The sequence below is a fragment of the Aquarana catesbeiana genome, linkage group LG01 (assembly GCF_042186555.1).
Source record: "Aquarana catesbeiana isolate 2022-GZ linkage group LG01, ASM4218655v1, whole genome shotgun sequence".
NCBI lineage: Eukaryota > Metazoa > Chordata > Amphibia > Anura > Ranidae > Aquarana > Aquarana catesbeiana.
The window spans coordinates 199413772-199439708 of record NC_133324.1 but is presented as its reverse complement, the minus strand read 5'-3'; the positions used below and the strand labels follow the sequence as shown (position 1 = coordinate 199439708).

At 44.5% G+C, this 25937-nt stretch overlaps 1 long non-coding RNA gene across 1 annotated transcript; it reads left to right on the top strand.

The window, feature by feature from the left end:
- The first annotated feature begins 20331 nt into the window (after nt 1-20331).
- On the top strand, nt 20332-25076 carry LOC141138425 (uncharacterized). The gene is made up of 2 exons (XR_012243687.1): nt 20332-20795; nt 24181-25076. It is a non-coding gene; the product is annotated as an uncharacterized lncRNA (long non-coding RNA).
- Nucleotides 25077-25937: the final 861 nt, after the last annotated feature.

The window sequence follows — 25937 nt, the reverse complement described above, 5'->3', positions numbered from 1 at the left end:
CCTCTAAGTAAAAATGTTCAAATTGGGCCCAATTTGCCATTTTCCCTCTCCGGTGTCATGTGACTCGTTAGTGTTACAAGGTCGCAGGTGTGAATGGGGAGCAGGTGTCTTAAATTTGGTGTTATCGCTCTCACTCTCTCATACTGGTCACTGGAAGTTCAACATGACACCTCATGGCAAAGAACTCTCTGAGGATCTGAAAAAAAGAATTGTTGCTCTACATAAAGATGGCTTAGGTTATAAGAAGATTGCCAAGACCCTGAAACTGAGCTGCAGCATGGTGGCCAAGACCATACAGTGGTTTAACAGGACAGGTTCCACTCAGAACCGGCCCTCGTCATGGTCGACCAAAGGAGTTGAGTGCATGTGCTCAGTGTCATGTCCAAAGGTTGTCTTTGGGAAATAGAAATATGAGTGCTGCCAGCATTGCTGCAGAGGTTGAAGGGGTGGGGGTTAGCCTGTCAGTGCTCAGACCATATGCTGCACACAGCATCAAATTGGTCTGCATGGCTGACGTCCCAGAAGGAAGCCTGTTCTAAAAAATGATGCACAAGAAAGCCTGCAAACAGTTTGTTGAAGACAAGCAGACTAAGGACATGGATTACTGGAACCATGTCCTGTGGTCTGATGAGACCAAGATAAACTTTTTTGGTTCAGATGGTGTCAAGCATGTGTGGAGGCAACCAGGTGAGGAGTACAAAGACAAGTGTGTCTTGCCTACAGTCAAGCACGGTGGTGGGAGTGTCATGGTCTGGGGCTGCATGAGTGCTACCAGCACTGGGGAGCAACAGTTCATTGAGGGAACCATGAATGCCAACATGTATTGTGACATACTGAAGCTGAGCATGATCCCCTCCCTTTGGAGACTGGGCCACAGGGCAGTATTCCAACATGATAACGACCCCAAATACTCCTCCAAAACAACCACTGCCTTGCTAAAGAAGCTGAGGGTAAAGGTGATGGACTGGCCAAGCATGTCTCCAGACCTAAACCCTCTTGAGCATCTGTGGGCTATCCTCAAATGGAAGGTGGAGGAGAGCAAGGTCTCTAACATGCACCAGCTTCGTGATGTCATCATGGAGGAGTGGAAGAGGACTCCAGTGGCAACCTGTGAAGCTCTGGTGAACTCCATGCCCAAGAGGGTTTAGGTAATGCTGAAAAATAATGGTGGCCACACAAAATATTGACACTTTGGGCCCAATTTGGACATTTTCACTTAGGGGTGTGCTCACTTTAATGTTTAGACATTAATGGCTGTGTGTTGAGTTATTTTGAGTGGACAGCAAATTTACACTGTTATACAAGCTGTACACTCACTACTTTACATTGTAGCAAAGTGCCATTTCTTCAGTGTTGTCACGTGAAAAATTGTAATAAAATATTTACAAAAATGTGAGGGGTGTACTCACTTTTGTGAGATACTGTATATCAAAAGTTTGGGTGGGTTACTTCTATTATTCCTCTGGTTCTTTATGTAGACATCAGTATCAGGGTGGACTCCCAATATTCCACCAATATCCAATAGAAAAAATGACGGGACACGTTCTCCAATGCAAAAAAAGTTTATATCAGATGCTCTTCAAGGCATAAAATAGTTACATGCTACTGTACAGTTACGAGCATACCATGCTCTTCATCAGGCTTCGTGCCAAAGCCTGATGAAGCCTGCGCACGAAGCCTGATGAAGAGCATGGCATGCTCGTAACTGTACAGTAGCATGTAGCTATTTTATGCCTTGAAGAGCATCTGATATAAACATATTTTTGCATTGGAGAACGTGTCCTGTTGTTTTATATATATATAAAATTACAGTCAGTCTAGTGTGTGTGTGTGTGTGTGTGTGTGTGTGTGTGTGTGTGTGTGTATATATATATTTATATATATATATATATATATATATATATATATATATATATATACTCTGCATCCAGTGTAGCCTATATCTACAGTACGTTCTGTGGTGTACTGTCTTTAATACAGTGCAGGCGGTGCACACAGTATCTAATACAGTGTGTACAAGGTCTACTACAGTTCTGGTGGTGTACACAGTATAAAATACAGTGCAGCCGAAGTACAGTTGCTAATACAGTGCAGGCGGTGTACACAGTATCTAATACAGTGTGTACAGTTTCTACTAGGCTTCTTGTGGTGTACACAATACAGTGCAGCCGTAGTACAGTTTCTACTACTTTTCTACCAGTGTACACAGTATCTAATACAGTGTGCACAGTTTCTACTACACTTCTGGTGGTGTACACAATACAGTGCAGCCTTAGTACAGTTTCCACTACTTTTTCTGGTGGTGTACACAGTGTCTAATTCAGTGTAGTGTGGTGTTGCAAAACAAAATATACATCATGTCCGGAAGGCCACCAAGGAGAGGCAGATGCTCACAGGCAACTAAAAGAGGGCAAGCAGCCTTTGTGTCTACAGTCAACAGTGCTGGTTGTGGACATGGTTCATCCTCTGCAGGTGGCCGTGGGGCACGCTTGTCCTTTTCTTCTGCTGCTGGCCATGTTATTGAGCCAGAACATGCAGAAGAGTTGGTGGAGTGGATAACAAAGCCGTGTTCAACCTCCTCATCCTCTGTTACCCAGGCTAAGAGTAGTTTGCCTTCCAACGCAGCTGCCAAAGCAGCCTATTCCACCGGCTCCTTGTCCAGTCACTCCTTTCATAGCCCCACCATCATGCATGGAGAAGTCCCCAGAATTATTCAACCACAGTGTCGAGTACATGCTGTTGGAGGATGAGCAGCGATTTGAAGGCTCTGATGTTGGTTCCCAGGTTGAGGAAGGGAGTAATGTGAGCCTAGAGAGAGGGGGTGCCCAAGAAGGACAAGAAACTGGCAGTCATGTTCCCCCAGCTGCAGCATACTGCCAAGTTTGCTCCAGTGATGAGGAGGGAGGGGATGATGAGGTCACTGACTGTACTTGGGTGCCTGAGAGAAGAGAGGAGGAGAAGGAGGCACAACTCCAATGAGGCAGGATGTCCTCTGGGGGGCAGCTTAAGGGCAGACACCCTATTGCATCACACCACAGAGCTCAGCAGGTGCAGGGTACTGCTGACTCCCCACTGACTTTTAAAAGTTCCTTGGTTTGGGCCTTTTTCGACACGTGTGCAGCAGATCGCACCGTTGCTGTTTGCAATCTATGTCTTAAGTGGATCAAGCATGGCCAGAACAGCAGTTGCTTGGACACAACATGCTTGACCAGACAGGACAACCTGCCATGCAGTCCATTGGCAACAGCACTTGAATGACCCACATCAAAGAAAAAAGCGGACTTCTCCTTGCTCCTCATTTGGGATCTCCAACCCCACTATACCTCCAGTCCTCTCAAAAACCTGCACTGAGAGGAATGGAGGTATAGCAATAGGGGTCCCAAGTACTTGCAGCCAATCTGCTAGAAGTACACCACCATCTGATTTTAGCATGCAAATTTCCCAACCCCAGTTGCTGAACCCTAAAAAGAAATTTGGTCCCATCCATCCAAATGTTCAGCGTCTAAATGCTAACTTGGCCAAATTGCTAGCACTGCAACTGCTGCCTTTTCAGCTGATAGACCCTGCCCCCTTTCGTGAATTTGTGGAATATGCTGTACCTCAGTGGCAGGTTCCAAAATGCCATTTCTTTTCATGGAAGGCCATTCCAGCTTTCTACCGGCATGTGGAAGGCAATGTTTTGGCCTCGTTGGACAGGGCGGTCAGCAGCAAGGTGCATATTACCGCTGACTCATGGTCCAGCAGACATGGGTAGGGATGTTACTTTTCCTTCATGGTGCACTGGGTAACTCTGCTGGCAGCTGGGAAGGATGCAGGACAGGGTTCAGTATTGTAGGAGCTTGTTCCGCCACCACTCCTCCAAAATGCTAGTGGTGATTCTGCCACAGATCTCTCCTCCACCCCCTCTTCTTCTTCCTCTATGGCTTCTTCTGCAGATTTGTCCTCTGAACCAGCGGTGCAACGTAAGCGTTCAAGGGGCTACGCAAGCAGTCAGACAAAAAGATGCCATGCGCTGCTTAAGTTGATCTGTTTAGGGAACAGGAGCCACACTGGAGCAGAGATTCTGTCAGCTCTGCAGGGGCAGGCTCAGAGGTGGTTGTAGCCATGCCAGCTTGAGCCAGGAATGGTTGTATGCGACAATGGCACCAACCTTCTCTCTGCCTTCCGACAGCACACATGGCACACATCCTGAATTTGGTGGTGCAGCGGTTCTTGAGCAGATACCCAGGCTTACAGGATCTCCTGAGGCAGGCCAGAAAAGTCTGTGGTCATTTCCACCAGTCATACAATGCCAGTGCTCAGCTGGCTGACATTCAAAGGGAATGCAACCTGCCCACCAACCGCCTCATTTGTGACATGCCCCCCACCAGGTGGAACTCAATGTTTGTAATGCTGCAGCGGCTGCATATGCAGCAGAGGGCCATCGCTGAGTACTTGTACAAGTATGGCACCAGGGCAGGGTCAGGGGAGCTTGGCTTCTTTTTGCCACGCCACTGGCTACTGATCAAGGATGCATGCACTGTCCTGTCACCATTTGAGGAGGCCACAAGGATGGATGATGAGCAGCGACATTGCATGCATCAGTGACACTGTCCCTCTTAACTTCCTTTTGGAGCACACACTTTGTGGAATAATGGACAGGGCACTTGAGGCAGAACAGAGGGAGGAAGAGGAGGACTTCCCTACCTCTCAAGGCTCCCTTTATCCAGATAGCATTCCTGAGGGCTCGCCAAACACACAGGAAGAGGAAGAGGAGGATTGTGTCAGCATGGACATGAAGGAAAGCACTCAGCAGCAGCCTTCAAGGCATGGTTTTCAGTCCCCAGAAACCCAAGGAGTTGACCAGGAGACCTTGAAGAAAGGTTTGTGTAATGCATTTCCAGACCCTGGGAGCTTACAATTTCCTGGTGCTGGACAACGTGTTGCTGAAGCTTTGTTCAGTTAGAGGAAGAACGGGGGAGAAGGTGGCCGACTGACCGACGCTCAGCGCCAAGGTCTGATCGGTACAAGCAACCATCGCCAGCGTCTGCATTACATGGTGCAGGAATATCTAGGGGCGAGAGCAAACTTCGATACCTTTTCAACAGAGCACCACTGGGTTACTGGGTCTTGAGGGTGGACCACTGGCCAGAACTTGCTCAATATTCAATTAAGCTACTGGCTAGTCCTGCATCCAGCGTTCTTTCTGAACGCACATTCAGTGCCGCAGGAGGGTTTGTAATGGATCATAGAGTGCGCCTGTCCACAGACTCCGTTGATAGGCTCACATTCATAAAAATGAATCAGTCTTGGATCAACAGCTATTAAGCACCTGATGCTGATGTAACTGTTCGATTGAATTTGCTGTGGATCTGGGATTCCTTGAAGACTGCCTATGCTGCTATCCTATTCCTCCTAAATCTTGATGATGCTAGCTTCCAACAATATATTTGGTTTAGGGCACCACCACCCAAGCCCAATTTTTCTGCCCCTGTTTAACAGAGGCATGTAATTACAATTTAAGATATAATATTTCACAGCAGGGCCCGTTCCTGCGCCCAACAAGAGTATCTGTGAGGGCTTAAAGTGTTCTGGTACCACCAACACCTAAGGCCCAATATTCTGCAGAGTATATAGGACAGGCCTTATAATATATATACTGCTGTTCAGAGTATATAGTGCCAGGGGGCCTGAGGGACCCCCACTCCATTTTTTTTTAAATTTGGGTGCGGGTTCCCCTTAATATTCATACCAGACCCAAAGGGGCTGATTGTGGACTGGGGGGGACCCATGCCATTTTTTCTCAATGACTTTCATCTATATTGCCAGGACCTGACAATACCTTACAGCCGCAATCAGTTTTGGGTAAAATTTTTTCCTTTAGAAATGTCATTTTGTTGTGGCATTGGGGCTGATTTACGAACCGTTTGTGCCGGTAACACAGCACTATTCCCCATTTACTATAGTAATCTCAGCGCACGGGAGGAGGCTATGGACATGGTGCACAGCATCTTCAACTCAAAATTAAAAGGAGCTAGACGTGCCAATATTATGGGGGTGAGGTGAGGAAGTATAGTAATAACTGCCCAAGTAACAAATATGTCCAAAATAGAATGAGAAAGTATCTTTTTCTGAACAAGCCTGCTGCGCCTGCAAGTACGTTTAGAACTGTGTGAGGTCAATTTATGCACTGCGCATGCACAAGCGGCATTTGCGCACGTTCAAATGCGTTGGTTCAGTGCGCTGGCAAAATCTTAGTAATCTTAGTAAATGTCAAGCAAAGTAAATGCATTTGCGCGGGTTGAACGCACCTCTAAACTTGTTTTTTTTTTATGCTGGTTCACTTTTATGTGTTTTTTTGCACACAGGTCATGTTAGCGTGCTACGTTCTTAACATGTGACATGTACCTTGTTAAAATGTTGTAAAAAGACTCTCGCTACCCTAGCTCCTTCTAAAAGGTCATTTAACCTCCCCCCTAATGCATATGATTTCTTTGGGCTAGCGTTTGCATTCAAAGGGGAACTCTACACTCCATTCTCCAATGCTTTTGTCTCCCCTTCTAATGCATATGTTTTATTTGGGCTAGTTTTTGCTTTTAAAGGGGAACTCTACACTCTAATGCTCTTGTCTCCCCTTCTAATGCATATGTTTTGTTTGGGCTAGTTTTTGCTTTTAAAGGGGAACTCTACACTCCACTCCATTCTTCAAAGGCTGTGAGCTGCCTTCACAATCCAAACCACTTTTGGGGTGCTCGATCCCCTCCTGCCCCCAAGCATCCACCCTTTTCTTTAGCTGGCTTGCTGTGTTTGGCTAGGGGTTTGTTAGTGCATGGGAGGGGGTGGTATTTTTCACATGGGGGTTCTCATTTTAAGCCTTTCCAGACCCAAATGGCCTTGTATGTATTGGGGGGAGGGGGGCAGGCTAATTTTTTTTGTGTTAAAATCTTGGAGCTAAAATGTCGATTTGTAAGTTTGCTCTAAAGCCGTATATCTTTGAAGCAGCATTTTAGATACATGCTACAGATGCACCACTTTACAGGCAGAGTAACCCCCCCAAGGTAATAGCTTTAGGGCAAGTTCACTCTATAGAAACACAGTCCAGATGATTTTCTGTATGCACCTTTTTGATGTGTTCCTGTGCATTTCTGATGCGTTTTTTTTTTTTTTTTGCATTTTACAGCGTTCCAGTACAGTCCAGTGCAGGAAAAATGCAGCATGTTCTACTTTATTTTCTGGAACTGGAACGCACTTGAACTGCAAGCAATGGTGTGAACTATGCCATTAAAAAACATATAACCTACTTTCCATGCGTTTTTGATGCATAAAAAATGCACTGGACTGCATGTCTAAGCAATCTTGCATATTTAAAGGCATTTCTCCTTGTTGCGTTTTTGGGGTTCTCCAAATTGTTGAGAATTGATATATGTCCCTTAGGGTAGGACCTGGGCCCCCATACCCATTTTAAGGCCAATAACTAGAAGATAAGCCAGCCAATTGGGGACTCACAAAATTAACAAGTCAGTTCCCATAGACTGCAATGGTATTTGTTGTATAACTTTTGTACATGTTAGGCACTTTGTTTGCCCCCCTGAACCGCCTAGTTGCCACCTCATCCCTTTGAACCCAAACACATATGAATTACACAGGTTCTGAGGCTAATTTATTTCAGATAAGGCACCAAGTGAGTTTAATTATCACCTTAATCAGCTGTAGAACCTGTGTAAATAATATGTGTTCGGTTTTAAAGTGATGAGGTGGCAACCCTACTGGACGGGGGGGTGTTTGTCCCATCTCTAATTTTGTAGCATGCTCAATGATGTGCTTCATTTTGAACAGGGGGTGGCTTATTTTATGCTAGCTACATTTGGGTTGGTCTCGGCATGCTCACGGACTTTGATTTTTTTCCTGTGCCTTTTGGTGTGTGAAATGCATTTGGGTTGGTCTGGGCATGATCAGGGACTTCGTTTTTTTGGGTGCTTTTTGTGTGTGAACAGCACTTGGATGTTTCTGGGCATGCTTAGAGAGTGTGCTTTTTGGGTTAGTAATTTAAGGACATCCTTAACAGGTGTACCCACTTTCAAATTCTGTCTCTACATTGGGCGAACTTGCATTTTGTGTGTTTCGTGAACTGTGCATGTGTTTTCAATTGCCTCATTAGTACACAAACCTATGTTATATAAAGCTTGCAGATAGCATTCTTTACCTTGCCCTGAAAAGAGGCAAGATTGTGTGATGGTCTGAATTTTTCTTTGCTGAGCTTAATGGAGCGAAAGGGGATTCAGAACACCCTGCGGTTTCAGGTTATGCCTGGTCATTTGCATAAAGTGAGTTTGGAGTTCCTTGTTCAGGATTTGCTGGAGAAATCAGTTAGAGTGGAACCACATCACATCTATTGTATCCAGGACCATGCAGCACCAAGGTACTATGATGTTTCTTTTGTGCATAGCAATTTTTGCATGGGAGTTATTGAGAAGTGTAATTCCGCGTACACACGAGTGGACTTTATGGCAGACTGGGTCCGACGATCTTTCCGACGGACTTTGTAGCGTAGGTGCGCCGGACTTACAAACGGACGGACTTGGACACACACGACCACTCCAAAAGTCCATTTTGAATGTGGTGAAGTACAGCACGTACGATGGGACTAAAGAAAGGAAGTTCAGGCCCCATTATGCCACCCTTTGGGCTCCTTCTGCTAATCTCGTGTTTACTGCGTGTTAGTAGAAGTTTGGTTGGAGACGATTCACGCTTTTCAGACTTCAGCTTATTTCGATCATTTTCTGTGGTTCAGTTTGTGCTTGTGAGGTTTGTATCTAGTTTTCAGTGCGTGTTGGTTAGTTCGTAACCTGTATAGCAGGCCGCTCTGGTCCGCTCGTTCCTGATCTTCAGGTCGCTCTTCATAGGCCTTGCTGTTCTTCAGTGCATTTGTTCTAAGTTTGTTTATTTGACCAGCTGACCGTTTTGAAGCCATGGTGCGGGTTCATACTTTGACCTGAGCCCAGTCCATGAACAGGGCAAGGCGGAGTTCATGGACGAAGAATTGGTTGCGCCAGCGTGACCAATTCTCGCACATGCCTTTGCTCCGTGAGATCCGTGAGAATAATCCTGAGGATTTCAGGAATTATCTCAGGATGACAGACCCCGTTTTTAAATGTCTGTTGGCTATGCTAACCCCTTATATCAGCAGGCAGGATACCTGCATGAGGCAAGCCATCACTGCGGACCAGAGGCTAGTTGCCACATTACGTTACTTGGCGACTGGGAGGAGCCTTCAGGACCTGAAGTTCTCGACAGGCATTTCCCCCAGGATCTGGGGATCATAATCCCAGAGACCTGTTCTGCCATAATTCAGGTCCTGCAGAAGGACTATATGAAGGTAAGTTTTTTATCCTTTAACATTACATGATATGTATTTAATGTTTGCTAATGTATTGTATTAATTTCATCATTACCTAATTACCATGCTTGGAATATGCTGTGAATGTCCCCTTTATCTGCATGCATGCATGTTTTTTTATCGTAAATCATTTTTTGCCCTACATGCATATTTGCCTTTACTAACCTCCCCACCATGCAATCCTGGGCCCATATACGCCTATAGCCTATAGCCCCTTTAACAATGTATATTGTCAGCTCCATTGTACTGCTTTACCCTCCCCCACCCTCTCAAATGTCTCCAAATGTCATGTGTGGTCTTCTACTAAATTAGAACCCCCCCACCCCCTCAAATGTCTCTAAATGTCATGTGTGGTCTTCTACTAAATTTGAACCCCCCCCACCCCCCACATACAAATTGATCAATGGGCCATCAGAGGGGGTGAGTAATCTTATAAGTGGGCCTCATGTTTTAGATTTTTATAAATAATACAGTTAAAAAATGTTAGACTGCTGTTGTTCAAGAATGTTTTTGTGTAATTTGCTAGCAAAGTAATGTTTAAAAGTACTTATATTTTTTTTTCTTGTTTGACTCCACGGTTTCCTACCAACCCACAGGAATGGCAGACTGTGGCCTTCCAGTTTGCTGACCGTTGGGACTTTCCCAACTGTGTCGGGTCGATCGATGGGAAGCATGTCCGCATTGTGCCACCGCCCCATTTGGGGTCTTACTACTTTAATTATAAGGGGTTTAATAGTGTAGTATTGATGGCGGTGGTCTTGGCACAGTTGGATTTTATGTTCGTGCACATGGGGAAGAACGGCCGGATGTCGGACGGAGGAGTCTTCGCACAGACCGAGTCGTGCGAGTGTATCCAGACTGGTGGCCTGGGATTGCCACCTGATGACGAGAACGTTGATGGTCTCCCCTCTGTTTTCATTGCAGATGAAGCATTTGCTCTTGGCGAGCACCTGATGAGGCCATTCCCCCAAAGGTCCCTCACCCCGGAGAGGAGAGTATTTAATTACCGGTTGGCCAGAGCAAGAAGTGTTGTGGAGAATGCCTTCAGGATTATGGCCAGCCAGTTCCGTTTGTTCCTCTCGGCCATCAATATGGCAGACTATAAAATCAATTATGTCATCATGGCTTGTTGCATTCTCCATAATTTTTTAAGAACACATTCTACAACATATCCGTACTGGCTTGGTCCCCCAAACTGCCTGTCAAGTGCGGGACAGATATGTCAATTATTTTAATGGTAAGGGGGCCATTGCAATACCAGAACATCTTTAAAATTTTACAAAATAAAAAAAAATTATTTTGGATCAAATCTCTTGTTTTTATTCTTGTTTGTATTTATTTTGGCTGTCTCCTAGTGCACTTGTAGTGGCAAGTGCATTTCCCTTTAGTCAATAAGGCCCTTTGTCACTGTAAACACCAAAAAAATTTATAAACTGGTATTGAGAAATAATAAGCCACACACACATTGTAGTAGTAAAAACATTTTACTGTGCGCACATTCAAAGGTGCATTTTTTTAAAACGTGTTATTTTTATTATTTTTTTTTTTTTTAACAATTTTTTGTTTTTAACAATATAATTTGTTTGTTGGCTTGACAACAGGGTTTGTTCACACATAATAAAAAAAAAAACAGGAACTTACAAAGTTCAACTTGTCAAAAACTGTGCTGGTGATGTCACCCATGTAAAAGCAAAATTTAGCAGATGGAGCAGATCTGGATGTTTGTGGCTCCGGGCTTTCCTCCACGCTAGTTCTATCTTTCTCTATATACTCCCACTGCGCAACAAAGAGTGAAGGGATGGGGAAAAATCGTCCTAAAGAACGTCAGGGGTGGGCGACGCAGGCGGAACATGACACATGCGCGGTGTATATAAAGCTAGTACACTGGCCTACGCATGTCCGAACGGAAGTAGCGAACGTCATAAACGAAGGTAAATATTGAACGTGGGTGTGTGTTTTGTGTATGTGTTTGGTGTGTGTGCGTGTGTATGCACCCTATATTCTGTAAAAAATAATACTGGGAGTTTGGACTGACATTACAGTTTTTATCTTGTGTCTTGTCTTTCAGAAAAAATGAATCCCATTAAGGAGGAGGATTTTTTCACTCAGTTTATTGACCTCTATCAAGAGAACCAAAACCTGTGGGAGGTCAAGCACCCCTTGTATTTGAATAAACAAGCAAGGCAGGCAACACTGGGGAGACTTCTGGAGTTTTTAAAGACTTGAGTCCCCCAGGCAGACATTAAAAAAATAAATATGGAAAATGGAAAATAAAATTGGGATCTTACGAAATATGTACAGGCAGGAACACAAGAAGATACAGGATTCCCTCAAATCAGGAGCAGCAGCCAACAAGGTTTATATCCCCAAGCTGTGGTACTACCCCAAATTGAGATTTCTGGATGACCAGACAGAAGCAAGGCAATCGCTTTCGACCCTTCCCTCCACCCTTCCCTCCACCTCCACCCTTCCCTCCACCCCAGCTGAGGCGTCCCAGGAAGAACCGGGCCCTTTCATCCTTGATGAAGTGGATGCACCCAGCTGCAGCCAGGTATACTTTTTTGGGGAATTTTGGATTGTGTAAATATTAATGATGTAAACTAAAATGTTTGAGTTGCTTAAAAATCAATGATTTACTCACAATTATTATTATGTATACATATCACTAGACAGTAGTGGCCAAAAATGTACTTCAAAGATTGGTGAACAGCTAGAATAATGGTGGGGTCAAAATGATAGCCTTTTCTATTTGTTTATAATTATATTTGAAAGTCATGAGCTGAAAATTGTGTGTGATTGAGGAAGCAAAAAATTACAACTATGTCCCTTTTTTTATACACAGGATGAGCTCAGCCAGGAGGAGGCTGTGCCCAGTGGTAGAGAGGAGGAGGACTTGCCCAGTGGTAGAGAGGAGGAGGCCATGCCCAGTGGCAGGCAGGAGGTGGCTGGGCCCAGTAGAAGCCTCACCGAATGCCAGGTGCCTCCCCTTCGCATTACCACCAATAGGCCCAGGAAGATGACCCGAACAGCTGAGGAATCACTTGCCCTCATTCGGGAAGCCAGCCAAATGCTGAGTAACCCCCCAATGCTGAAGAGGCCTATGGTACTTATTTGGCCACCAGGTTAATGGAATTTGAGGGGCTTTTTTATGAGGCCCTTCAGAAGGGGTTGAGGGGCCAGCTTACTCAAACAAGCCATATTTCAGATGAAGCCCCTCCTCCTCCTGCCACAAGTACACCACGAGAGGCACAGCCTCCAAGGAAGGCTGCAGAGAAGCGTGGAGGGAAGGCTGCAGGGCAGCGTGCAGGGAAGGCTCCACGGAAGAGTCAAAAGTGATTGCCTGGCTTCAGTTTGGTCTGACAGAAGACGCAGATTGTGCTCCCTATTCTATGGACTCCGCAAGATCTCAATTTTGATTTCCACTGACTTGATGTGTGCCTTGGGGGACAAAAGGCTTCACACATTCCAAAAGTGTCTCCAGTGTTGCCTTCTTCATTTATGTTTTTCCCAGAATAAATGGCTATTTTATTTACCTAAAATTATTTACTATGTGTTTTTATTCAAAAAGGACATTTTGTTTGTGAGTAGGCAGGTACATGTCAAAAAGACTATGTGGGTTATTTACAAAAGGCAAAATCATTTTTCAATTCAAGTGCAAAGTACAAGTGCAAAGTGCACTTTATAAATTGCACGGCAAGTGCACTTGTTGGAAGTGCAGTCACTGTAAATCTGAGGGGAAGATCTCAAATGAGGGGAAGCTCTGCTGATTTTATCATCCAATCATGTGCAAGATAAAATTATTTATTTGTGGTTTCCTTGCATGTGCCCCTCAGATCCACAGCGACTGCACTTCCAAGTGCTCTTTCAGAGCAATTTCAAGTGCGCTTTGCACTTGTAGTGCTAAATGCCTTTTGAAAATAACCCCCCTATGTCAAATTAACAAGGGACACCAACCTCATTAAGGTTCATTAAAACAAAACAAAATAATAAGGTTATTGTGGTAACAAAACTCCATAAAAAAATTAAACATTTAAATCAATAGATTTTTGAGAATTTATCACAAATTGTAAAATAGATATTGATGAAATATTAAAGTTAAAAAGATGAGTAAAAAAATATTTTGCTACATTATTTATGGAGATCTGACTTTTAAAAACTATAATATTAGTCATGACATGAGGATAAATAATGAAGAAAGTAGTTTGTGAGAACTCTGTGTATAAGCAGCAAAACAACTTCATTCTTCTGTATTAAAAGATCACAGAATTAGCAGCATGAGGAATGTGCTAGCTTCAATACGAAGGCTAGTTTTACCAGACCGAGCGCTTCTGTCTTGTACTTGGTTCAGAGCATGCGTCAGTTTTGGTCCGTCGGACTTGCACACAGACGAACGGTTTGTACGCTAGAAAGCTGAGTCCGTCGGGAAAATTTGAAACATGTTTCATTTCTAGGTCTGTCGAACTTTTGGGAAAAAAAGTCCGCTGGAGCCCACACACGATTGAATTATCCGACGGAATCCGGTCCGCCGGACCAAGTCTGCTGTAAAGTCCGCTTGTGTGTACGCGGCATAAGGAATTAGAGAAAGCTAACCATGAGTCTATAAGGCCTTTCATAGTGGAACCCTTGTGTGCTATGGAGGCGAAACCATTGGGTGGTCACCTGTTTAACCCCTTCACGAACATTGCCTTGGTAATGGCCTTTTTGAAGAGATACTGCTCTGCAGTGAAGGGAGGCTTCAGGCTGACTAATCGTCTGGGGATCTTTAATGGCAAATTAAAGTTTTTTGTCAAGCTGAAGGTGGATTCTGAAGGGATTGGTGGAGTGTGGCATCCACCAGCTAATTTTTTAATAACAGGAAATAGAGTGTTTCTCTACTACCCTGGTCAACCGACATACTGCAGAAGATGTTATAAGTTTGGGCATACCAGAGATGAATGTAATGTGGAGATGCACTGCCGGAACTGTGGGAAGGAGGGACATGAGGCTGGGGCTTGCTTGATTAAGGGGGCCTATGATATACAGTGGGGCAAAAAAGTATTTAGTCAGCCACCAATTGTGCAAGTTCTCCAACTTAAAAAGATGAGAGAGGCCTGCAATTGTCATCATAAGTATACCTCAACTATGAGAGACAAAATGTGTAAACAAATCCAGACAATCACATTGTCTGATTTTTGAAAGAATTTATTTGCAAATTATGGTGGAAAATAAGTATTTGGTCATCTACAAACAAGCAAGATTTCTGGCTCTCACAGACCTGTATCTTCTTCTTTAAGAGGCTCCTCTGTCCTCCACTCATTACCTGTATTAATGGCACCTGTTTGAACTTGTTATCGGTATAAAAGACACCTGTCCACAACCTCAAACAGTCACACTCCAAACTCCACTATGGTGAAGACCAAAGAGCTGTCGAAGGACACCAGAAACAAAATTGTAGACCTGCATCAGGCTGGGAAGACTGAATCTGCAATAGGCAAGCAGCTTGGTGTGAAGAAATCAACTGTGGGAGCAATAATTAGAAAATGGAAGACATACAAGACCACTAATAATCTCCCTCGATCTGGGGCTCCACGCAAGATCTCACCCCGTGGGGTCAAAATGATCACAGGAACGGTGAGCAAAAATCCCAGAACCACACAGGGGGACCTAGTGAATGACCTGCAGAGAGCTAGGAGCAACATAAAAAAGGCTACCATCAGTAACAGATAGGGATGAGCCGAACACCCCCCGGTTCGGTTCGCACCAGAACCCGCGAACGGACCGAAAGTTCGCACGAACGTTAGAACCCCATTGACGTCTATGGGACTCGAACGTTCGAAATCAAAAGTGCTCATTTTAAAGGCTAATTTGCATGGTATTGTCCTAAAAAGGGTTTGGGGACCCGGGTCCTACCCCAGGGGACATGTATCAATGCAAAAAAAACTTTTAAAAACGGCCGTTTTTTCGGGAGCAGTGATTTTAATGATGCTTAAAGTAAAAAAAAAAAAAGTGAAATATTCCTTTAAATATCGTACCTGGGGGGTGTCTATAGTATGCCTGTAAAGTGACGCGTGTTTCCCATGTTTAGAACAGTCCCTGCACCAAATGTCATTTTTAAAGGAAAAAATCTCATTTAAAACTGCTTGCGGGTTTAATGTCATGTCGGGTCATGGCAATATGGATGAAAATCAGTGAGACAAACGGCATGGGTACCCCCCAGTCCATTACCAGGCCCTTTGGGTCTTGTATGGATATTAAGGGGAACCCTGCACCCAAATTAAAATAAGGAAAGGTGTGGGGCCACCAGGCCCTATATACTCTGAACAGCAGTATACAGGCGGTGCAAACAAGACAGGGACTGTAGGTTTGTTGTTAAGTAGAATCTGTTTGTAATTTTGAACATTTTTAACGTGTTTAGCTCCAGCCAAAAAATCTTTTCTAAGCTTTTTGGAAAACATAGGGAAGGGTTATCACCCCTGTGACATTTGTTTTGCTGTCTTTCCTCCTCTTCAGAAGATTTCACCTCACTTTTTTGTCCCAATGAAAAATGTTTTTTGAAAATTTGGGTTTTTTTGTGGAACAAGGATTGGAAAGCATCAGTGGAAAGGAGAAATTGTTTTCCCATATTAACTCTTACAGGAGAGAATTTCCCTTCCTAGGGGTAGATTTCATCTCACTTCCTGTTGTCTCCTTCCGTTTGCAAGTAGGAGTCGTTTGTAAGTTAGATGTTTGAAAGTAGGGTCCTGCCCTATATACTCAGCAGAAATTTGGGCCTTAGGTGTTGCTGTGGCCACAACACTGTAAGCCCTCACAGGGCCCTGCTGTGAAATATTAGATCAAGAATTGTAATTACATGCCCCTGTTGAACAGGAGCTGAAAAATTAGGCCTTAGGCACTGGTGCTGGTGCCACAACACTGCAACCCCTCACAGACACTCTAGTTGGAACGCAGGAACGAGCCCTGCTGCAAAGTATTGCTTCAAAAATTGTAATTACACGCCCCTGTTAGACAGGGGCAGAAAAATTGGGCCTTAGGCACTGGTGCTGGTGCCACAACACTGCAACCCCTCACAGACACTCTAGTTGGAACGCAGGAACGAGCCCTGCTGCAAAGTATTGCATCAAAAATTGTAATTACACGCCTCTGTTAGACAGGGGCAGAAAAATTGGGCCTTAGGCACTGGTGCTGGTGCCACAACACTGCAACCCCTCACAGACACTCTAGTTGGAACGCGCCCTGCTGCAAAGTATTGCATCAAAAATTGTAATTACACGCCCCTGTTAGACAGGGGCAGAAAAATTGGGCCTTAGGCACTGGTGCTGGTGCCACAACACTGCAACCCCTCACAGACACTCTAGTTGGAATGCAGGAACGAGCCCTGCTGCAAAGTATTACATCAAAAATTGTAATTACACGCCCCTGTTAAACAGGGGCTGAAAAATTGTGCCTTAGGCACTGGTGGTGGCGCCCAGAACCAAAAATGTTCTTACAAGCTATCAGCGTGATGATTGAGGAGGAAGAGGATAATTACTCAGGGATAGTCACTCAGCATCAGCATAGGCAGTCTTTGAAGGGATCTGAGATTTCAAAAAAAATTATTCGGTTACATCAGCATCAGGTGCTTGGTAGCTGGTGGTGATCCAAGACTCATTCATTTTTATGAAGGTCAGCCGATCGACCGAGTCGGTGGACAGACGCACCCTGTGATCGGTTACCACGCCTCCAGCAGCACTGAATGTGCGTTCCGAAAGAACGCTGGATGCAGGACAGGCCAGTAGCTCAATTGCATACTGTGCAAGCTCTGGCCAGTGATCCATCCTCAAGACCCAGTAACCCAGAGGATTTTCGGTGGGAAAGGTGTCCAAGTCTGATCTTGCCCCTAGGTATTCCTGCACCATGTAAAACAGACGCTGGCGATGGTTGCTGGAACCGATCATACCTTGGGGCTGCGGACCAAAAAATTGTCTGAACGCATCGGTCAGACGGCCACCTTCTCCACCGCTCCTTCTTTGACTGACCGAAGCCTCAGCAACACGTTGTCCAGAAACAGGAGTTTGTAACCTCCCAGTCTCTGGGAACGCGTTGCACAGACCTTTCTGCAAGGCCTCCCGAAGATGTTTCATCCTCTCCTCCCTTGCGATGGCAAGATAAGGTCCGCAACCTTACCCTTGTAACGTGGATCAAGGAGGGTTGCCAGCCAGTATTGGTCCTTCTCCTTGATACCACGAATACGAGGATCCTTACGCAGGCTTTGCAGGATCAGGGAGGCCATGCAGCGTAGGTTTGCTGAGGCATTCGGTCCGGAGTCCTCTGGGTCACTAAGAACGACATGGTCCGCAGCCACCTCCTCCCAGCCACGTACAAGTCCATGTGTTTCTTGGGACTGATCCCTTAAAGACTGCTGCTGATGCTGAGTGCCAGGCTCCACCTCCATACTGACACAATCTTCCTCCTCCTCCTCCTCCTCTTCCTCCTCGTCCTCTTCCTGTGTGATCGGCGGGCACGCAGGAACACTGTCTGGATAAAGGGGGCCTTGAGAGCTAAGGAAGTCCTCCTCTTCCTGCCTCTGTTCTGCCTCAAGTGCCCTGTCCATTATTCCACGCAGCGTGTGCTCCAACAGGTGGACAAGGGGGACAGTGTCACTGATGCATGCACTGTCACTGCTCACCATCCTCATGGCCTCCTCGAATGGTGACAGGACAGTGCATGCATCCCTGATCATGGCCCACTGGCGTGGGGAAAAAAAACCAAGCTCCCCTGACCCTGTCCTGGTGCCATAGTCGCACAGGTACTCATTGATGGCCCTCTGCTGCGTGTGCAGCCGCTGCAGCATGGCCAACGTTGAGTTCCACCTGGTGGGCATGTCACAGATTAGGCAGTTCTTGGGCAGGTTAAACTCCTTTTGGAGGTCCGTCAGCCGAGCACTGGCATTATATGACCGGCGGAAATGCACACAGACTTTCCTGGCCTGCCTCAGGACATCCTGTAAGCCCGGGTACCTGCCCAAGAACCGCTGCACCACCAAGTTAAGGACGTGAGCCAAACAGGGCACATGGGTCATTTGTCCCTGTCGGAGGGCAGAGAGGAGGTTGGTGCCATTGTCGCAAACCACCATTCCTGCCTTAAGTTGGCGTGGCGTCAACCACCTCTGAACCTGCCCCTGCAGAGCTGACAGAACCTCTGCCCCAGTGTGGCTCCTGTCCCCCAAGCACACCAGCTCAAGCACCGCATGGCATCTTTTGGCCTGCGTACTTGCGTAGCCCCTTGAACGCCTACGGAGCACCGCTAGTTCCGAGGAAGAGGCCATGGAGGAAGAAGAAGAGGAGGGGGTGGAGGAGAGAGGTGTGTCACAATCAGCATTTTGGAGGCGTGGTGGCGGAACAACCTCCAACACTACTGCACCTTGTCCTGCATCCTTCCCAGCTGCCAGCAGAGTCACCCAATGCGCCGTGAAACTTAGGTAACGTCCCTGTCCATGCCTGCTGGACCATGAGTCAGCGGTAATATGCACCTTACCGCTGACCGCCCTGCCCAGCGAGGCATGGACATTGCCTTCCACATGCCGGAAGAGAGCCGGAATCGCCTTCCGTGAGAAAAAGTGGCGTTTGGGTACCTGCCACTGAGGAACCGCACATTCCACAAACTCACGGAAGGGGGCAGAGTCTACCAACTGAAAAGGCAGCAGTTGAAGTGCTAGCAATTTTGCCAAGCTAGCATTCAACCGCTGGGCATGTGGATGGCTGGGAGCAAACTTCTTTCGGCGGTGCAGCAGCTGGGGCAGGGAAATTTGCCTGGTACAATCTGACGTCGGTGTACCAAAAGCAGATTGCCCACAAGTACTTGGCTGTGACACACCTAATTCTACACCTTCATTCCTCTCACTGCAGGTCTCAGAGAGGACTGAAGGTCTAGTGGGGTTGGAAATCTCAGCTGATGAGGAGCAAGGAGAGATCCTCTTTGTTCTTTGGTGTGTTTCTTTTAGATACGCTTGCCAACGAACTGCATGGCAGGTCAACATATGTCTGGTCAAGCATGTGGTACCCAAGCGGGAGATGTTTTGGCCACGCGAGATACGCATGAGACATATGTTGCAAATAGCAGCGGTGCGATCTGATGCACTCGTCTCAAAAAAGGCCCACACCAAAGAACTTTTTGAATAACGCGCAGAGACTGCAGCGCCCTGCACATGTGGAGCTTTGGGGTGTGATGCAGTCAATGTGCTGCCCTTAGGCTGGCCCCTGGAGGGCATCCTGCCTCGTTGGTGATGTGCCGCCGCCTCCTCCTCCTCCTCCTCCTCTCTCCTATCAGGCACCCACGTTGAGTCAGTGACCTCATCATCCCCTCCCTCCTCATCACTGGAGCAAACCTGGCAGTATGCTGCAGCAGGGGGAGCATGACTGCCAGATTGCTGTCCTTCTTGGGCACCCCCTCTGTCCGTGCTCATGTTACTGCCTTCATCGAGCTCAGTATCGTCATCAGAGCCTTCCAAACGCTGGGCATCCTCCTGGAGCATGTACCCAACACTGTGGTCAAACAGTTCGAGGGAATCCTCATGAGGACATGGTGGAGCTAGGGAAGGAGTCACTGTTGACATTGAGCTGAGGGAAGAGGCCGCTGCTTTGCCAGACAAAGCACCCTGGGCATGGGTGAGAGAGGATGAGGAGGATGAGGACGGCTTGGTCATCCACTCGACCAAGTCTTCCGCATGTTGCGGCTCAACACGGCCAGCTGCCGAAAAAAAGGCCAAGCGTGTCCCATGGCCACGTGCTGATGAGGATGCACCGTCTCCACGACCAGCACTAGACACAGAGCCTGCTTGCCCTCTCTTATTGGCTTGTGACTGTCTGCCTCTCCTTCTTGGCCTTCCAGACATACTAATGGCCTGTAGCTGCACTAAGCTGGGATAGAACACCTGTAATTTTCTTCAGGTAGCTTTATATACTGTAACCAGACAAGCCTGCCTGTCAGTAGTGTAATGGAAATTTGTAAGTTCTGTATATAATTGTATTGTATTTTGTATGTATTGCACACTGCCCTCACTGTGCAACAGCACTAATAATGTTTTCAGTAAATGTTTACATTCTTTCGAGTCCTGATTAGAATAAGCCTGCCTATGTAACGCCCCTTGTTATGATAAACCTACAATTGTAATATTAATGTGATACCTACGTAATCATGTGCATAAAAACCTTCAATTGCGTCATAATAAAGCAGAACAGTAATTTGGAAAGATGCTGAGCGTATCTTTTGTGTCTGTTCCCTACTGCAGTAGTTATTATTAATTTGGAACCACTAATCAATATGAGGATAGGAGTTGCCTATCATCAATTCAACCGAGTCAGCATGGCGAGCTTTGCCTTAGGAGGGGATTCCAGGTGACCCTGAGTATCCGAAACGAGGAGCTTGAGACGATCCGGGAATTTCTGATAATCAGCCGGCTGAGGTAAGCCTTTTGCTTACATTTGAGTTATCAGACTTCCTTGATCGGTAAGGCATTTTCGGGACAAAGGGTACCTATTTTACTCCCCTTAATCGAACTGTATTGATTGGTGGTTATATGTTATGTTGTCCCTGTCTATTGTCCATCGGAGTGTTATAAATAAGAAAGGGAAGAATAGTGCTGTTCACAGGTATATGTAGTACATCTGCTAGATAAAGTAGTTTAGAGGCAAGAGGGTATAGGCACAAGTAGAGAAGAGAGAAGACTGGCCAGTCATTATGGGCATTGAATTAAGTAAGGGAATGAAGGGTAAGAGACCCTCAAAAATGCCCAGCGCAAGAGGAGCGCTACATATGAACCAAAGGTGCGGTTCCGCCTATACTGAGCCCCTAGATTAATGGTTAGAGTGGACAGGGATCCACAATGGGTAACTGAGTTACCAAAGGCCATAGGGACTAAGAATCATGCAGAGTATACAGCTAGAGAAACAGCTATCAATGTGAGCAGGATGGATCAAGGGTGACATTAGAACTAGACAGAAAGGGACATTTTCATGCTAAGTTGTGGGATGAATTTGGGATCAGGCACTACAACTAGTAAAAGTCAGAAACAGAGAAATGAGAGGTAAAACAGAATACTTTATATGTTGTCAGAGAGGGAAGATGGGATGAGCACTGTGGCTCCCCATCTGATCATAGAATCATAGAAGCTAGATATGAAAGTTAAAAGAAAGTGAGAGAATGATATGCATGTGTTGTGTACAAATGGGAAAATGTAAGCGATTTTAGAGAGATATTGGTGTATGTGTGTGCGAATGCTGGGACCTTTAGTTCTATCCCTTGTGTGTGTCATGTACGCAGATGTGACCCCCTCCTTTGTGCTCTCATGAAAGAAATGTGGCTGGGATGAGAGGTCAGTGATAAGCTGGAAGGACATCACGCCAATTCCAGTTTTTTTTAGACAAAACATTTATAACAAAATGTGCCGGGTTAACGAATCTAATGGTAAACAATGTGATCACAATTATTTTGAATCTGTTTTCCAAACATGGTAAAATGAAGGTTACATTTAACCATGTATTACACAAATTGAATATCCTTTGATAGTGGAAACAGTGCATTTAAAAAAGGGAAATTAAGTAAAATTAAGTAGTAATGAGTATTCATTTCTAATATGAGTTTAACAATTTTAACAATAATATAGATATATTGAAACTGGTTTAGACAACCTTTGGTTGGAAATGAAGTCCAGGTTAATGGGGAAATTTGTAATGAATGAGATTAGTTTAGATTAAGATAACAATTTTGTAATTTTACATTTATACAATAAGCCCTTATTGAGAGAAAAAAAAGATTAAGATGAGGTTGTTATTTTGAATAAAGCTGCCATAATATTTAACAAAGCCAAGATGGATGGAATACATAAGAAGTTCTTCTATAAAAATGAAATTTTAAGGTTTTTGATAATAACTTGATGTGCGGTCCATGATGTAAGAGTAATAATAAATAAAATTTAAATATAACAGACCCATCACATCAAGTCCACACACCCTGTTAGGATAGATGCCGCCTGCAGCCAGTTGTTTTATAGTTTTTGATGCTTTCTGGTCCATCATACAGATTCTTGGTCCTTTTGTTTTTATTTATTTTTATTTTTGAAATCCAAAGCAGAATGTGTGGATTGTGAAATGATGTGCCCCTTTTTCTTGTAAAGTACAGTGGTATAAGCAGAAGAATAGTTTTGGATTTATGGGCATCTCTCCATGACCGCAGGGTATTGTTATCATTTATTATAATATTGCCAGGAAGAAGTTGTCTTTTGAAACATGAAACTGGAGTTCTTACACAAACAGTGTGATAGAAAACAAGACATTGTAATATATTTATGCAAGCTGGACCCAGTAATGAAGGGTTCACCCCGATATATCAGAGCTGTAGCTTTTATGCAAAGGTGCTATTAGACAAAGTTAGATATTGTTTTGGTCAATGGTCCGACATTCTGTGCAGCAAATTTACAGCTAACTAAATGTTTGTCTAATGAAAGGTTTAAAATATGAGTTTGTTTATGTACAAATCTAACAATGAAAAATGCGTACATTTATTCAAAAGAAAGGAAAAGACGCATGTGTTAAATTGATGACATAGGAATCAGCTGCTGTGAGTCCAGTGCAGGACACACTCCCTGAAGACCCAGATATTTAATTTTTTTGTAGATTTGAGTATGCAGTTTATCACCCAGAAGGATACTCTGTATTCAAAGTCATTGGATCCTTTTTGCCCAGCTCAAGAAGCAGAGCTCCATGTTTTAGCAAAGCCTGTGAGCTATAAAAAGAGTGTATATTTATATAGATAGTCGAGATATAGAGTGCTTTTGGTTCCATTTAAAGGGCCAGAAGTTTGTTTTTACTTCGGCAGGTAAACCAACCAAGCATGCCAAGTTAATTTGATCGGCTGTTTTCAGCCTTCCAGCTTCTTGCTGAGGTAGCCATATTAACTTTCACACATGGAAGCAGACCAGGTGACTCTAAGGATGCTGCATTTACAGCCCCGGACACTTGATGGGTCTGTGCAACTCACAGATTCCACCCTAGTTCTGGCCCAGTATAGCTGGGATTAATAATTCAACTTTAAGGACCCCAGAACGAGAAGAACAAGTGGTCCACAGGGGGCAACTTCTTATGAAACAGGACTTTGGAAAAGGTGATCATTTATGTCTGCCAGCCACTCTTTTCCCTTCAGCTTGACACATGGACCGTGTCATCAGTCACAAGAAGTTATGGCTGCCTTAGTAAATGAGCGTGGGATAGAGCCAGGGTTCACCACAGTTGTTTTTATAACACACCACTTCTTGTTTTACCTGTTACCAAAGGTGTTACCAAAAGCTGAACATCCCTCCCAGAGATTACATAAAAGATATATCCAGATGCCCAAGTCAGGATCTTACGAGTATGCATTTTGTCTGTATGGACATGTTTTTTGGATGTCCAGTGGCAAATGCTACTGCAAAGGCCACAGTAAAAAGTGTTATCAGAAGTAGTTTGTAAGTACATAGTGCAGAAAGTACAGAGAGTAACAGAGGAAATAATTTTTATAGGAGAGTCCTTACTAGAAGTTTTGAGGTTTTATTTTTACACCCCCTACTGTCTACAATATAGCGGACAAAGTAAAGTAAGAAACTAGAAAACTTTTGCCTGAATGTTTTCTTAAATTTTATCAAGCCCCTAAGGGGATGTTGGACTCTCTCCCTATGGGATTTTGTTTGGGAGTGTGTTACTCACTTGCTTATATTTTGTCTCAGCAGCTGAAGTCCTCCATTCGGATCTCACGGAGAATGCTGATCTTTTAAGGTTTTTTACAAACTCATTTATGTGTTTTCTCCCTAATTCCAGATCCTAAAAGTTTGGAAGGATCTAAAACTAAAGCCAGGTGACTTTTGGATTGTTAAGAGACATTTATATATAAGGAAATGTTTGGAGACTCAATACAGCATCTATTTCATGTACAGTTTTTGCAAAACTTGAAGGAAAAGTCACCTGGATCCACACCAGACACTGCAAAAATGACTTAATTAAAGAAATCTCTGTGTTTGATTTGTTTCCCTCTTGTGATCACAGTCTAGGGTACTTTTTGATTCAGTTACTTTAATTGTAAGGGATATATATATTTGAAAAATAGTTTAGCCATGTTGAAGTCATATTTGTCTTTTGTACGTCTTCCATTTTATGTAGAATTGTCTGTGTTTACATATGCTGATAAGTCAGCATGCCAACAATTAAGCTAGAAGGCCATTCTGGCCACAGGAGTGTACAGCCAGTACTCTGTAAATATGTCTTATCAATCATTTGTTTTTCACAATGAAACGTCATTTGGTAATGAAAAAGTTGCTCAGCTATTATCTTCTCCACAATGGAGTTTTTTGCCTCTTTGGCCAGGACTACCTCCACCTAAGCATGTGGAGGTTCCAGGTTAAAGGTGATAGCAGGTATGGTTAGTGATCAAAATATTGATCAAAAGAGGGGAGACTGTAATGGAAATTTGTAAGTTCTGTATATAATTGTATTGTATTTTGTATGTATTGCACACTGCCCTCACTGTGCAACAGCACTAATAATGTTTTCAGTAAATGTTTACATTCTTTCGAGTCCTGATTAGAATAAGCCTGCCTATGTAACGCCCCTTGTTATGATAAACCTACAATTGTAATATTAATGTGATACCTACGTAATCATGTGCATAAAAACCTTCAATTGCGTCATAATAAAGCAGAACAGTAATTTGGAAAGATGCTGAGCGTATCTTTTGTGTCTGTTCCCTACTGCAGTAGTTATTATTAATTTGGAACCACTAATCAATATGAGGATAGGAGTTGCCTATCATCAATTCAACCGAGTCAGCAGGAAGATAACAGGAACGGATCTAGCTGAACACTGTGAGCAGGACGCACTGTACTAAATGTAAATAGTCTAGCTGCCTGACCGTGGTACTAATAGGATCAAATAGAACACCTGTAATTTTCTTCAGATAGCTTTATATACTGTAACCAGACAAGCCTGCCTGTCAGTAGGAAGATAACAGGAACGGATCTAGCTGAACACTGTGAGCAGGACACACTGTACTAAATGTAAATAGTCTAGCTCCCTGACCGTGGTACTAATAGGATCAAATAGAACACCTGTAATTTTCTTCAGGTAGCTTTATATACTGTAACCAGACAAGCCTGCCTGTCAGTAGGAAGATAACAGGAACGGCTCTAGCTGAACACTGTGAGCAGGACGCACTGCACTAAATGTAAATAGCAGGAACGGATCTAGCTGAACACTGTGAGCAGGACGCACTGCACTAAATGTAAATAGCAGGAACGGATCTAGCTGAACACTGTGAGCAGGACGCACTGCACTAAATGTAAATAGCAGGAACGGATCTAGCTGAACACTGTGAGCAGGACGCACTGCACTAAATGTAAATAACAGGAACGGATCTAGCTGAACACTGTGAGCAGGACGCACTGCACTAAATGTAAATAGCAGGAACGGATCTAGCTGAACACTGTGAGCAGGACGCACTGCACTAAATGTAAATAGTCTAGCTGCCTGACCGTGGTACTAATAGGATCAAATAGAACACCTGTAATTTTCTTCAGGTAGCT